A 12,702-nucleotide genomic window follows, 5' to 3' on the forward strand; every position below is an offset into this window, starting at 1 on the left:
CTACCCCCAGTGGCATTTCACCATTCTATTGCAATTATGCGTTTAATCTGCATTTTTATTCTCTGTCTGAGTTAAATTCTGTCCAACGATGGATGCCATCTAAAATGATCTCTATACAGTTTGGTCCCAGGCTCGCAAGAGCCTGGAAAAAGCTGAAATCATCCAGTATGCACAAGCCAATAAGAAATGTACCTGCAGTCCGAATTTTTTTCTGGGAGAAATGGTATGACTTTCTACAAAAAATTTATGCCTGAGGGTTCCTTCTGGTAAATTAGCTCCTAAGTTTATTGGCCCATATAAGATCACCTCTATTATTAATCCGGTATCTTTTGCCCTTCAGTTGCGATCCTCCTCTAGGATACATAATGTTTTCCACAAAGCACTGCTTAAGAAGTGCATTCCTGGGGGCATGGCCTAGCGCGGCATGGAGTAAGGCGCACATGTGAAGAGCTCCTGCCGTTTATCCTGTTAAAATCCTCACCAAGGCACTTACCGATTCTCTGCAGCGGTGTAACAGCCGCCCGTTCATGGGGACAATGGTCAGGAGCTCGCAGAAGCCGGCGAAAATGTCTAAAGGGACCCGGGTGAGCTTCAGAGAGGAGCGGGAGGAGCGGTCGCAACATGGCGCCGAGGGGGAGGACCCGCAAGAAGAGATGAGCCGGAATGTGGCGGCGCGGCTCAGCATATATGCCCGCGATTCGGAAGAGACGCGAGCGGGCTTGAAGTGACGTGAGGAGACGGAGGTGTCCTCAGATGGGGAGAGAGACTCCTCGGTGGAGGGAGAGAGCGGTCTGGAGGGAGCCCGGGCTTCTGTGAGATCTGGTAAGCAGAGCCATGCAGCTGAGGGGGGAAAAGCGCCTCATGATAAAGAGCCAACACTCCAGGATGTCATGAGAGCAGTGACACAGTGCAGCAGCACCCTCAAGTCCCTGACATTGCAAGTGGGGGGACTTAGAGAAGATTTGGTGATTATTAGAAATGACCTGCACAAAATATCTGAAAGAACCACTGAGGTGGAAAAAAGAGTGTCTGGCTTAGAGGATGAAATGACACCCCTTAAAATGGCTGCCAAGACGTCTGGGCGGGACATTGCACAGTTGTTTGCTAAAACGGACGACCTTGAAAATAGGTCGCAGCGCAACAATATTAGAATTGTGGGTATCTGTCACGGAACCATGAACCAGACGTACAACAAGAGATAAGTGAAAATAAGAAGGCTTTATTGAAAATAAAGCTGTAAAGCAAAAGTCCAAACGGATGGTGAAACCGAGCAGAGTCTTTGCGAAGCCAGAGGTCAGGAACCAGAAGGGTAGTCAGACGAAGCCAGGATCAGGAACCAGCAGGGTAGTCAGACGAAGCCAGGATCAGGAACCAGAAGGGTAGTCAGACGAAGCCAGGATCAGGAACCAGCAGGGTAGTCAGACGAAGCCAGGATCAGGAACCAGAAGCAGCAGCAGTCTTAGAAGCATGTGAACACAAGAGGACCAAGCAAGGAACTGAAGCCACAGACCTCCTATATATATGAGCTAGGCATCCAGCTCCTCCCAGGGGAAGGAGGAGCCGCAGGGTGGAAGGCTACAAGAAACCCAGAAACCAAGATGGCCGCCAGCACATGTCAAACGAAGGAGAGCAGCAAGCAGGTAAGACCATGACAGTACCTCCCCCTCAAGGGCCCCTCCTCCGCGGAGCACAAAACGGTTTCTGAGGGAAGCGTGCGTGGAAGGCTCGGAGCAAGGCAGGAGCATGGACATCTGCGGAGGGAACCCAGGAACGCTCCTCTGGACCATAACCACGCCAATGGACCAAAAACTGCAACCGACCGCGGACCAGGCGTGAGTCCAGGATATTGCTCACCTCATATTCCTCACGATTGCCCACTTGGACCGGACGAGGCCGAGGAACCGAGGAAGTGAAACGATTACACACCAGTGGCTTCAACAGGGAGACATGAAACACGTTGGAGATCCGCATGCCAGGAGGAAGCGCAAGGGCATAGGCTACCGGGTTTACCCTGCGAAGCACTCGGAAGGGACCAACAAAGCGAGGCGCCAGCTTGGGAGTGGGCACTCGAAGGTTGAGGTTGCGGGTGGACAACCATACACGGTCTCCGACCTGGTAGGAAGGAGCAGGCGCTCGTCTGCGATCAGCCTGGAGTCTCTGGCGCTGCGCAGAGACCTCAAGGGACTTCTGGATCTGTACCCAAGAAGCACGTAGGACGGAAAGGTGATCCTCCACAGCCGGAATATCCTGGGGAGAGAATACCTCCGGTAACACGGCAGGTTGGAACCCATAATTGGCCATGAAGGGAGACGTCCCAGAGGAAGAGTTCACCGCCGTGTTCCTGGCAAACTCAGCCCAAGGCAGGAGGTCAACCCAATTGTCTTGGTGATCGGAGACATAGCAACGAAGGAATTGCTCCAAGGCCTGATTGGATCGTTCTGCGGCCCCATTGGACTGAGGGTGGTAGGCCGAGGAGAAGGAGAGATGAATCCCCAACTGGGAGCAAAAGGCGCGCCAGAACCTGGACACAAACTGACTCCCCCGATGCGACACAATCTCCTTAGGCAAACCGTGCAACCGGAAGACCTCCCTGGCAAAAATCGTGGCCAACTCTTGTGCAGAGGGTAACTTCTTGAGAGGAACACAGTGGCACATTTTGGAAAACCGATCCACAATCATGAGAATGACCGTATGGCCTCGGGATGCAGGGAGGTCCACAATGAAATCCATCCCCAGGTGTGACCATGGGCGCTCCCCGGTGGCTATGGGTTGCAGAAGGCCCAACGGAAGGTGCCGAGGGGACTTACTCTGGGCACAAACGGAGCATGCCGCTACATATGCGGCGATGTCGGAACGTAGGGAAGGCCACCAGAACAGACGTGAAACAGCCCAGGACAGCTGATTCTTTCCAGGATGCCCCGCGGTCTTGGAGTTATGGTAGGTTCGCAACAACCGAGTGCGCAACTCCTCAGGCACAAAACATCTGCCGTTGGGTCTCCCAGAGGGAGCACCAGATTGAGCCGCCAAAATCTGCTCACCCAGGGGAGAGGTCAGGCTGGTGCGAATGGCGGCCAGGATCTGATTCGGAGGTATGACCGAAGTCGGAATCGACTCCTCCCTGGACAGCTCGGAGTACTGCCGTGATAAGGCATCCGCCCTGATGTTCTTGGAACCGGGTAGGTAGGAGACCACGTAATTAAAACGTGACAAGAACAGAGCCCATCTGGCCTGACGTGGTGTCAATCTCTTGGCCTCAGAAAGGTAGGTCAGATTCTTGTGGTCCGTCAGGATGAGAACCGGAACCACCGAACCCTCGAGCAAGTGCCTCCATTCTTTAAGGGCCTGCACGATGGCCAATAACTCCCTGTCACCAATCTGATAGTTGCACTCCGCGGAAGACAGTTTCCGGGAGTAAAACCCACAAGGAAGCAGAGGACCCTCTGGTGTTCTACGCTGAGACAGAAGGGCGCCTACTCCCGTCTCAGACGCGTCCACCTCGAGGACAAAGGGCAACCCAGGGTTGGGATGCGACAGAATCGGAGCCGACACAAAGGCGGACTTTAGGGCCTCAAAAGCTCGGATGGCCTCGAGCGGCCAGACCTGGGAATTACTGCCCTTCCTGGTCAGATCCGTGAGAGGCTTGGCCAGCATGGAAAAGTCCCTGATGAACTTCCGATAATAATTGGCGAAGCCCAAAAAGCGCTGCAGGGAACGAAGACCACTGGGCTGGGGCCACTGTAAGACAGCCGAAACCTTCTCAGGATCCATGGAGAACCCCTCAGCGGAAATGATGTAACCTAAGAAGGTTACCTGGGATCGGTGAAATTCGCATTTCTCAAGCTTACCGAACAGCTTGTTCTCTCGTAACCGTTGCAACACTCGTCTGACATCCAGAATGTGGGCCTCCATGGATTCAGAATATACCAAGATGTCATCCAAATAGACTACCACACACTGCTGCAACAGGTCACGGAAAACATCGTTGATGAATTCCTGAAAGACTGCGGGCGCATTGCACAACCCAAAGGGCATAACCAAGGATTCGTAATGACCGGTCCTGGTGTTAAACGCGGTCTTCCACTCATCGCCCGCCTTGATCCTTACCAGGTTATATGCCGCCCTCAGGTCGAGTTTGGTAAAGACCGTGGCCCCTTTAAGGCGATCGAACAGCTCGGAAATCAAGGGTATCGGGTAAGCGTTCTTGATCCTGATGCGATTGAGACCCCTGTAATCGATGCAAGGCCTCAACTCACCGCCCTTCTTTTTCACAAAGAAAAATCCAGCCCCTGCCGGGGACGAAGATTTGCGAATGTGTCCGCGTGAAAGCGCCTCCCTCACGTACTCCTCCATGGCCTCATTCTCCGCTACCGACAGTGGATAGACTTTGCCACGAGGAGGAACGGCACCAGATTGTAACTCTATGGCACAATCGTATGGGCGGTGCGGAGGTAGGGCAACCGCGCGCACCTTATCGAATACATCCCGGTACTCCTCGTATTCAGGAGGCAACAGAGAGTCCGAGGAAGTACACAGCAACTTGACAGACCCATGGATGCAACTAGCCCCACACTGCGGTGACCACGAGAGGATCTCGACCGATCTCCAATCGAAAGTCGGATTATGCTTCTGGAGCCAGGGGTACCCCAAGACCACCGAGTAGTGTGGAGACGAAATAACCTGGAGGCAGACCGACTCTCTGTGAACGGCACCAATGGCTATCCCCACTGGAAGGGTCTCATGAGTCACGTGTGGCGGCAGAAGGGGTCTGCCGTCTATCGCCTCAAGAGCCAGTGGGGAACCTCGAGCCTGCAGAGGAATGGAATTGGCGGCAGCGAACACACTATCAATGAACAAACCACCAGCACCAGAGTCCACCAACGCCTGGGTCGTCACCGAGCCCCCGACCCAGGAGAGGACAACAGTGATCAGTGGTTTGTCAACACGGGAAACCGGGGACGAGGAGACTCCACCCAAGATCTGCCCCCGACAGGATCTCAGGGTACGAGCGTTTCCCGGACGGTTCGGACATGCCAACCGAAAATGCCCACCGAGACCACAGTACATGCATCGGCCCTCGCGTCTCCGGAGTGCCCTCTCCCCCTCGGACAGGCGAGCAAACCCCAGCTGCATGGGTTCACCCCCAGACAAGTCATCCCCAGGAGGCGTGGGAGGAGAGGGAGGCACGGGTGGGACAGCAAACGTAGGCACCAATCTGTTAGAAGACCTCCGCAGGTTCTCCTTAAAGGAAGGTCTCTCCCTGAGTCTGGTGTCAATCAAAATCAGGAAAGAAATAAGAGACTCGAGCTCAACTGGTAGGTCCTTAGCTGCAACCTCATCCTTCAAGGCATCCGAGAGACCATGAGAGAAAGCAGCGACCAGAGCCTCATTATTCCAGCCCACCTCTGCTGCCAGGGTACGAAACTCAATGGCGTATTCAGCTACGGATCGTGAACCCTGTCTGATGGACATAAGGAGCTTCGCAGCAGAGGCAGCACGAGCCGGCACATCGAATACCTTCCGAAGAGAAGCAACAAAACCGGAAAACTCGGCAACCACCGGATTGTTGTTCTCCCATAAAGGGCTGGCCCAGGCCAAGGCCTTGTCCGAGAGCAGCGAGATCAAGAAGCACACCTTTGATCTCTCAGTAGGAAAGGCATGTGGCAGCAACTCGAAATAAATGCCCACCTGGTTAAGGAAACCTCGGCACTGAGTTGGCTCTCCCCCAAAGCGCTGTGGAAGAGGGGCAGAACCGGTCATACCCCGAAACACCGCAGGCGCAACAACAGGTGTCGGGGTAGACTCTGGCGCAACAACCGGAGCGGCAGTAGGAGCGAGCCCAGGAGCGACAACCGACCCATCGGCAACGGAAGCGAAATGAGCCGTGCGTTCAAGCAGGGTTTGCAACGCCACAGCGAACCGACCCAACAGGTGATCCTGCTGATCAAGTCTGGCAACCAGCGTGGGTAGCAAGGATGGCCCTGTACCGTCAGAATTCATGGCTTGGTCCTAATGTCGCGGAACCATGAACCAGACGTACAACAAGAGATAAGTGAAAATAAGAAGGCTTTATTGAAAATAAAGCTGTAAAGCAAAAGTCCAAACGGATGGTGAAACCGAGCAGAGTCTTTGCGAAGCCAGAGGTCAGGAACCAGAAGGGTAGTCAGACGAAGCCAGGATCAGGAACCAGCAGGGTAGTCAGACGAAGCCAGGATCAGGAACCAGCAGGGTAGTCAGACGAAGCCAGGATCAGGAACCAGAAGCAGTCTTAGAAGCATGTGAACACAAGAGGACCAAGCAAGGAACTGAAGCCACAGACCTCCTATATATATGAGCTAGGCATCCAGCTCCTCCCAGGGGAAGGAGGAGCCGCAGGGTGGAAGGCTACAAGAAACCCAGAAACCAAGATGGCCGCCAGCACATGTCAAACGAAGGAGAGCAGCAAGCAGGTAAGACCATGACTGTATCCCTGAAAAAGCTGAGGGAGCTCACTCCACTGATTTTATTGAAAAGTGGCTGCTGGAAAACTTTCAAGATAAAGGGCTGTCTCCATTGTATGCTGTGGAAAGAGAACACAGGGTTCCCACTAGACCGCTTCCTCCGGGGAGGCCCCCACTCCCGATCCTAGCTAAGATACTACACTACAAAGATAGGGACACTATTTTGAAGAAAGTGCGCGACCTTCCGGAACTATCCATTAATGGAGCGACGATCTCAATATACCCGGACTACTCCTCAGAGGTTGAAAAGCGCAGGGCGCGTTTCCTGGATATAAAACGAAGGCTGAGAATCCTTCAAGTACCATAATCTATGTTGTTCCTGGCGAAATTGAGGGTGGCGGCCTTGGGAGCCACTCATTTCTTTGAAAATCCGGAAGACGCGCTAAAGTGGCTGGATTTACATGAAAAGCATCTGAAGCATAAAGAACTGGACACTTGAAGTGGATAATGCTGGTGGTAATGTTTCCAACTCTTTTTGTTTGCATTCCTTGATCCCCTACGGTTGGGGAGAACCCGCACTTGTTATGGAGAGAACAGTCTTCTGACTGAATGTAGTTTTTCCCTTTCTACTCTTTTTGATACGCTGGGAGTTGAAAACTGTCGTCAAGGAGTGCGGATTCTGTTTAGTTTTAACGTTAATTTTTATTATTATTCTTATGGTGACAGTGACATTTTGATAGCAGGAGCACGAGCAGCGTGCATAACCTTACCAAGGACTCTAGCCTGTGTGCGTGTTAACACAGAGCTAGGCTATGCTGCATCGCAAGCTAGGTAGTGTTTGCTGTAGCTGCCCACCTAGGGCTGGAAATGTTGTTCAGTATAAGAAATCAATTTACCTGTTGTTGGAATGGGGAGTTAACACGGGGGGGAAGGGGGGGTTATCATGCTTCAGCACTAAATGGCAGTGGTGGCGACGAGAGACATTAGGGAACCTACAAGTCCAAACAAATGTGTTGCATAGTTCTAGGAACATAATTGTCAATGACTCAAGTGACTAAAATAATTAGTTGGAATGTGCGGGGACTAGCTGATGCGACGAAACGCCAAAGTGTGTTTAATTATATGATGCAGTTTCACCCAGCTATATACTGCTTACAGGAAACTCATTTGACTAAGCAATCACTGCATACTGTGAGTAAGGCCTGGGGGGGATTTTCGTCGCATGCAGTGTTCTCCTCACATTCAAGGGGTGTAAGCATAATGGTACATAGAAGTATCCGTTTCTTATGTTTACAGGAACATGTAGATGACGAGGGCAGGTTTATATGTATTGGAAATATAGACAAACTGCTCACTCCCTTCACAATTCTGGAATGGGTGCTCTAGTCTCAAATTGATTCACTCAAATAAACATAAGGCGTATAGAAAATATATAATTTAAGAGACTGGCACTCCCTCGTACGGAAATAAAGCAATGATAATAGTGGTGACTGAATGTTACACAATATTTAATATGGCATATTCGCTTAAAATACAATGTTAAAGCAATGATATTAGTGGTGACTGAATGTTACACAATACTTAAAGGGAACCTGTCACCAGGATTTTGTGACTAGAGCTGGGGACATGGGCTGCTAGAGGGCCGCTAGCACATCTGCAATACCCAGTCCCCACAGCTCTCTGCGCTTTTATTGTGTTAAAAAAACAAGGAGGAGATTCGGAGGACGCGGGGCGGTGCTGGGCTCCTTTCCGCTTGACTCATCTACGGACACAGGACTCATATCAGGTCATTTGCATATTAATCAAAAAGGTTTTTTAACACAATAAAAGCGCAGAGAGCTGTGGGGACTGGGTATTGCAGATTGTCAGAACTATTGGGTATAAATAAAGTCCATAAGTATAAGGCCTATATAAGATGTCTGGACATGAGCCTAAAAGACAACCATTTTATCTTATTTTAAAAGTGCAGTGTGAGTTAAGGCTTTTAACTCAGAATTACTAACCTAAGATTAACAATCTGTACCAAAGCGTTTACTCAAGTCTGTTTTTGTGAGAAGGGGACGTCCCAAGGTCTGATGAAAAGTAATTGCCTAGATAAGACAATGTATTAGACATGTGCTGAGTCTTGATAATTTTCAGTGTATAGAAAGACTCTAATCTTTTTTTGAGGTTTTTATATTAAGCAATATATGAGTAGATTGATTTTTATATCATCAATTTAAATACTTGTGTTGTACTGTATATATAAGAGTGTGGTCCTTATAGATATATTCAGTTTTAAGGTTAGAATTGAGGTACAGATTCCTCTGTCATTTTTAGAATCTCTCTCAAAGTAAAGCACAAATTAATGATTTCTTTCCTGAAAGTTTTCTTGAATGGAGAAATGTGGACACAGGTTATCATAAACAAACCCTGTCTTTTCCCAAGACAATGACTTGAGTATGGTCATGTGTATCTTGATTTAATTAGGTCTGGTCAAAAGATTAAGGGATATGTGAGGTGTTTGACTAAATACAAAAGTCATTGTCTATTCAAGATCTCCTCAAGGTTGTGTCTGAAACTTTAGTTAAAATTTAGTAAATAGATAAGAGAAATAAAGTGCCTCGACTTTTGTATGGAGTACTAGTGCCATCTAGTGTTAGGGTAACATAAAGATCTAGGGTGTATTTTCCCTAGAGGGAGGTTCTATTAATTATAAAGTGAGGTCACTAGTTAATAATAAAACTTGGCCAAGCCCTTTCTAGGATAGGATAAAAAGATGGTCTGGGCTGACAGAAGAGATCTCTGGGAAATCTCTCTCTCTCTAACTATCATCATCAAGGGACGATCATCAAGGGACGATCATCAAGGGAGAAGACCAGATCCAGCCCTGACCACCTTTTCAGTCATTGGAGGCAGCCATCTTAGAACCATTGAAATTGATTTCTGCTAGCTGACATTTTGGTATAGTATAACCTTACCTATATTTCATAGGATAATTAAGTAATATAATACATATCTATATATATTCAATTAACCATACCTTGCGTATAGTATCTGTTTTGGAATAAGATTGGGGTGTACCTGCAGCATCATCCTGAAAATTAATCCAATACAGGGAGATTGAAAATATAATGGTGAAAACACGGTATTATCTCCAAGGAATTGTATTCAGTTCTAGACCGGTACGGTTGATTATATATATATAAATATCTGTATTGATAAAAGATAAACCAGATTTGGGTTTAATCAGACATTTGTCCGCTGAGAGAAATCAAGTATTAAATTGATTTAAAATATAATTGAGGGGTATCATTATAAGAAGGCATAATTGTGTAGATATACAGTACAGACCAAAAGTTTGGACACACCTTCTCATTCAAAGAGATTTCTTTATTTTCATGACTATGAAGGCATCAAAACTATGAATTAACACATGTGGAATTATATACATAACAAACAAGTGTGAAACAACTGAAAATATGTAATATTCTAGGTTCTTCAAAGTAGCCACCTTTTGCTTTGATTACTGCTTTGCACACTCTTGGCATTCTCTTGATGAGCTTCAAGAGGTAGTCCCCTGAAATGGTCTTCCAACAGTCTTGAAGGAGTTCCCAGAGATGCTTAGCACTGGTTGGCCCTTATGCCTTCACTCTGCAGTCCAGCTCACCACAAACCATCTCGATTGGGTTCAGGTCCGGTGACTGTGGAGGCTAGGTCATCTGGCGCAGCACCCCATCACTCTCCTTCATGGTCAAATAGCCCTTACTTTCAAAGTTTTCCCAATTTTTCGGCTGACTGACTGACCTTCATTTCTTAAAGTAATGATGGCCACTCGTTTTTCTTTACTTAGCTGCTTTTTTCTTGCCATAATACAAATTCTAACAGTCTATTCAGTAGGATTATCAGCTGTGTATCCACCTGACTTCTCCTCAACGCAACTGATGGTCCCAACCCCATTTATAAGGCAAGAAATTCCACTTATTAAACCTGACAGGGCACACCTGTGAAGTGAAAACCATTTCAGGGGACTACCTCTTGAAGCTCATCAAAAGAATGCCAAGAGTGTGCAAAGCAGTAATCAAAGCAAAAGGTGGCTACTTTTAAGAACCTAGAATATGACATATTTTCAGTTGTTTCACACTTGTTTGTTATGTATATAATTCCACATGTGTTAATTCATAGTTTTGATGCCTTCAGTGTGAATCTACAATTTTCATAGTCATGAAAATAAAGAAAACTCTTTGAATGAGAAGGTGCGTCCAAACTTTTGGTCTGTACTGTATATTCTCAATTATTTTTTGACTTTCTCACTATTTTGCATATCATTGATTGTATTTCAATTGTCAACAATTTTATTATATATTATTTTGTACTAAAAATTGTATTAATAAATTACATATATATTTTGTCTGTAACTGGGTTTTGTCTTCAATTCAACGCAGATCACGAGCTTGTTTTAGCTTGATATTTATGATAAATTATAATCTCCTTCATTACAGATTTTAATTTATTCACATAAATAATATAGACTGTCAATCGGAGACAGCATAAATATTCCGACATAATCTGGAGGTCCGCACCGAGATCTGCTTGTAATAGAAACAAAATTTTGGGGTGCAAAATATATATTTGATAAAAGTTATTGTGGTACTTGTAGTGCAACAAGTAAAAATATGTCTGAGAACAACAGCGAGGCTGCTGCTGCAGTAGTAAAGACTGATATGCATGATAGAAAGACTCAAGAATTAATTGAATATATTGTGATGTATCATATGCATGACAGGTTGGATATTAAGAGAGAGTTAAAGGATTGGAGGGTTGAATTGGAAAAGAGAGCTTTAGAATATGCAGATGATGTCTGGTCTGATAAATCCCGGTTTGCTGATTATCTCTGTCACATTTCCCAAGCTAAACATAAGAAAGATAAGGATTCATTAATTCTTCAATCTTGGCCTGAATTTGTATATTTAGTTGTTGAAATAGCAAAGCAATTAGAAAAGGCAAAATATAAAATGTTGAGCAGGCATATGAAATTGATAAATTTCAAAAAGACCTATCTGAAATGGAAATTAAGGCGGCCACGGTTTCTGGTGAATTAGCACAATGGTCTGCTAAATTATCAGAATATAATGACAGAGACAATCAACAGCAAGAGGTAATAAGAACTCTGGAATGGAAATTAAGTCAAGCTACTAATGAACTGTCTAAATGTCAATTGTCTATGGTGGATCTAGATGAGGAATGTAAAAAGTTGTATAAGGACAATAGAGATTTACAAACAGAGTTAGATAACAGTGATCTTGACCTTTTACCATTCAGACAGCCTAAGGATTCTAATAGACTGAAGGTAAAATATTCCAGGGGGGAATCAGATGCAGAAAGTAAATATGACAACCCCTTTAGAGCTAATTTCTCTGGGAGAACATTCTCTTCCTAAATTAAAACCAATTTCACCTAGTACAGAGATCTTCTCAACCCATGATAGACACTACTAAAGTGATCAAGTTTCTCAAGGAAACTGTGGGTCAATTTGCTAAAAAGGGATCACCCTCCATAATAAGTCATTTGGAAATATATGAGGAGGCCATGAAAACTTTACATTTAGAACAGGACATACAGAAACTTGAATTTACTACCTGGGTATTCGAACCAAAACACCTGTATTTCTTTAATTCCCTTAGAGATATGGGTAGGGATTCTTGGTCAGATGTGGTCGCAGAAATAAAAACTGAATTTGGTCCCTATAAGTCCGCTACTGCTGCAAGGAGGGCCTTATTTACCCTGAAATGTAGACCTATCCAAAGTCCCAGGGAATTTTTGTCAGTCCTCATAAATGCCTATAGTTTGTCCGAAAAAGATCCCAATTTTGAAGGTAGTGAATTCATCCAGTTATTTTATGACGCTTTGCCCAATAAAATAATATTTATTTTGGCCAGGGATTACCATCCCAGAAAAACTCTGGATTGGTTACTCACTGAGAGTACAACTCTGTATGCTGCAATACAAAATTGTGATGAGTCTCCTGAAAGGCCAGAAAGGGCTCAAAGTGGTTCTGAGTCAGACGGTTCTGGGAGGTCACAATCATATCGGTCCCAAAATCAATCTCCCAAAAATTATGGGAGAAAGAGAAGTAACCTATATGATCGAATGGATCAAATCCAAAATCAGTTTGGTATGTTGATGCAGCGGATGGAGGAATAATCTAAAACCATCACTGCTAACCCTAAAAATCATTTTTTAGGGGTAACCCCTCCTGTAGAGAGTCCTCCCCAAATATAAAGGG

This window comes from Bufo bufo, chromosome 2 (genome assembly GCF_905171765.1).
Source record: "Bufo bufo chromosome 2, aBufBuf1.1, whole genome shotgun sequence".
NCBI classification, from domain to species: Eukaryota; Metazoa; Chordata; class Amphibia; order Anura; family Bufonidae; genus Bufo; species Bufo bufo.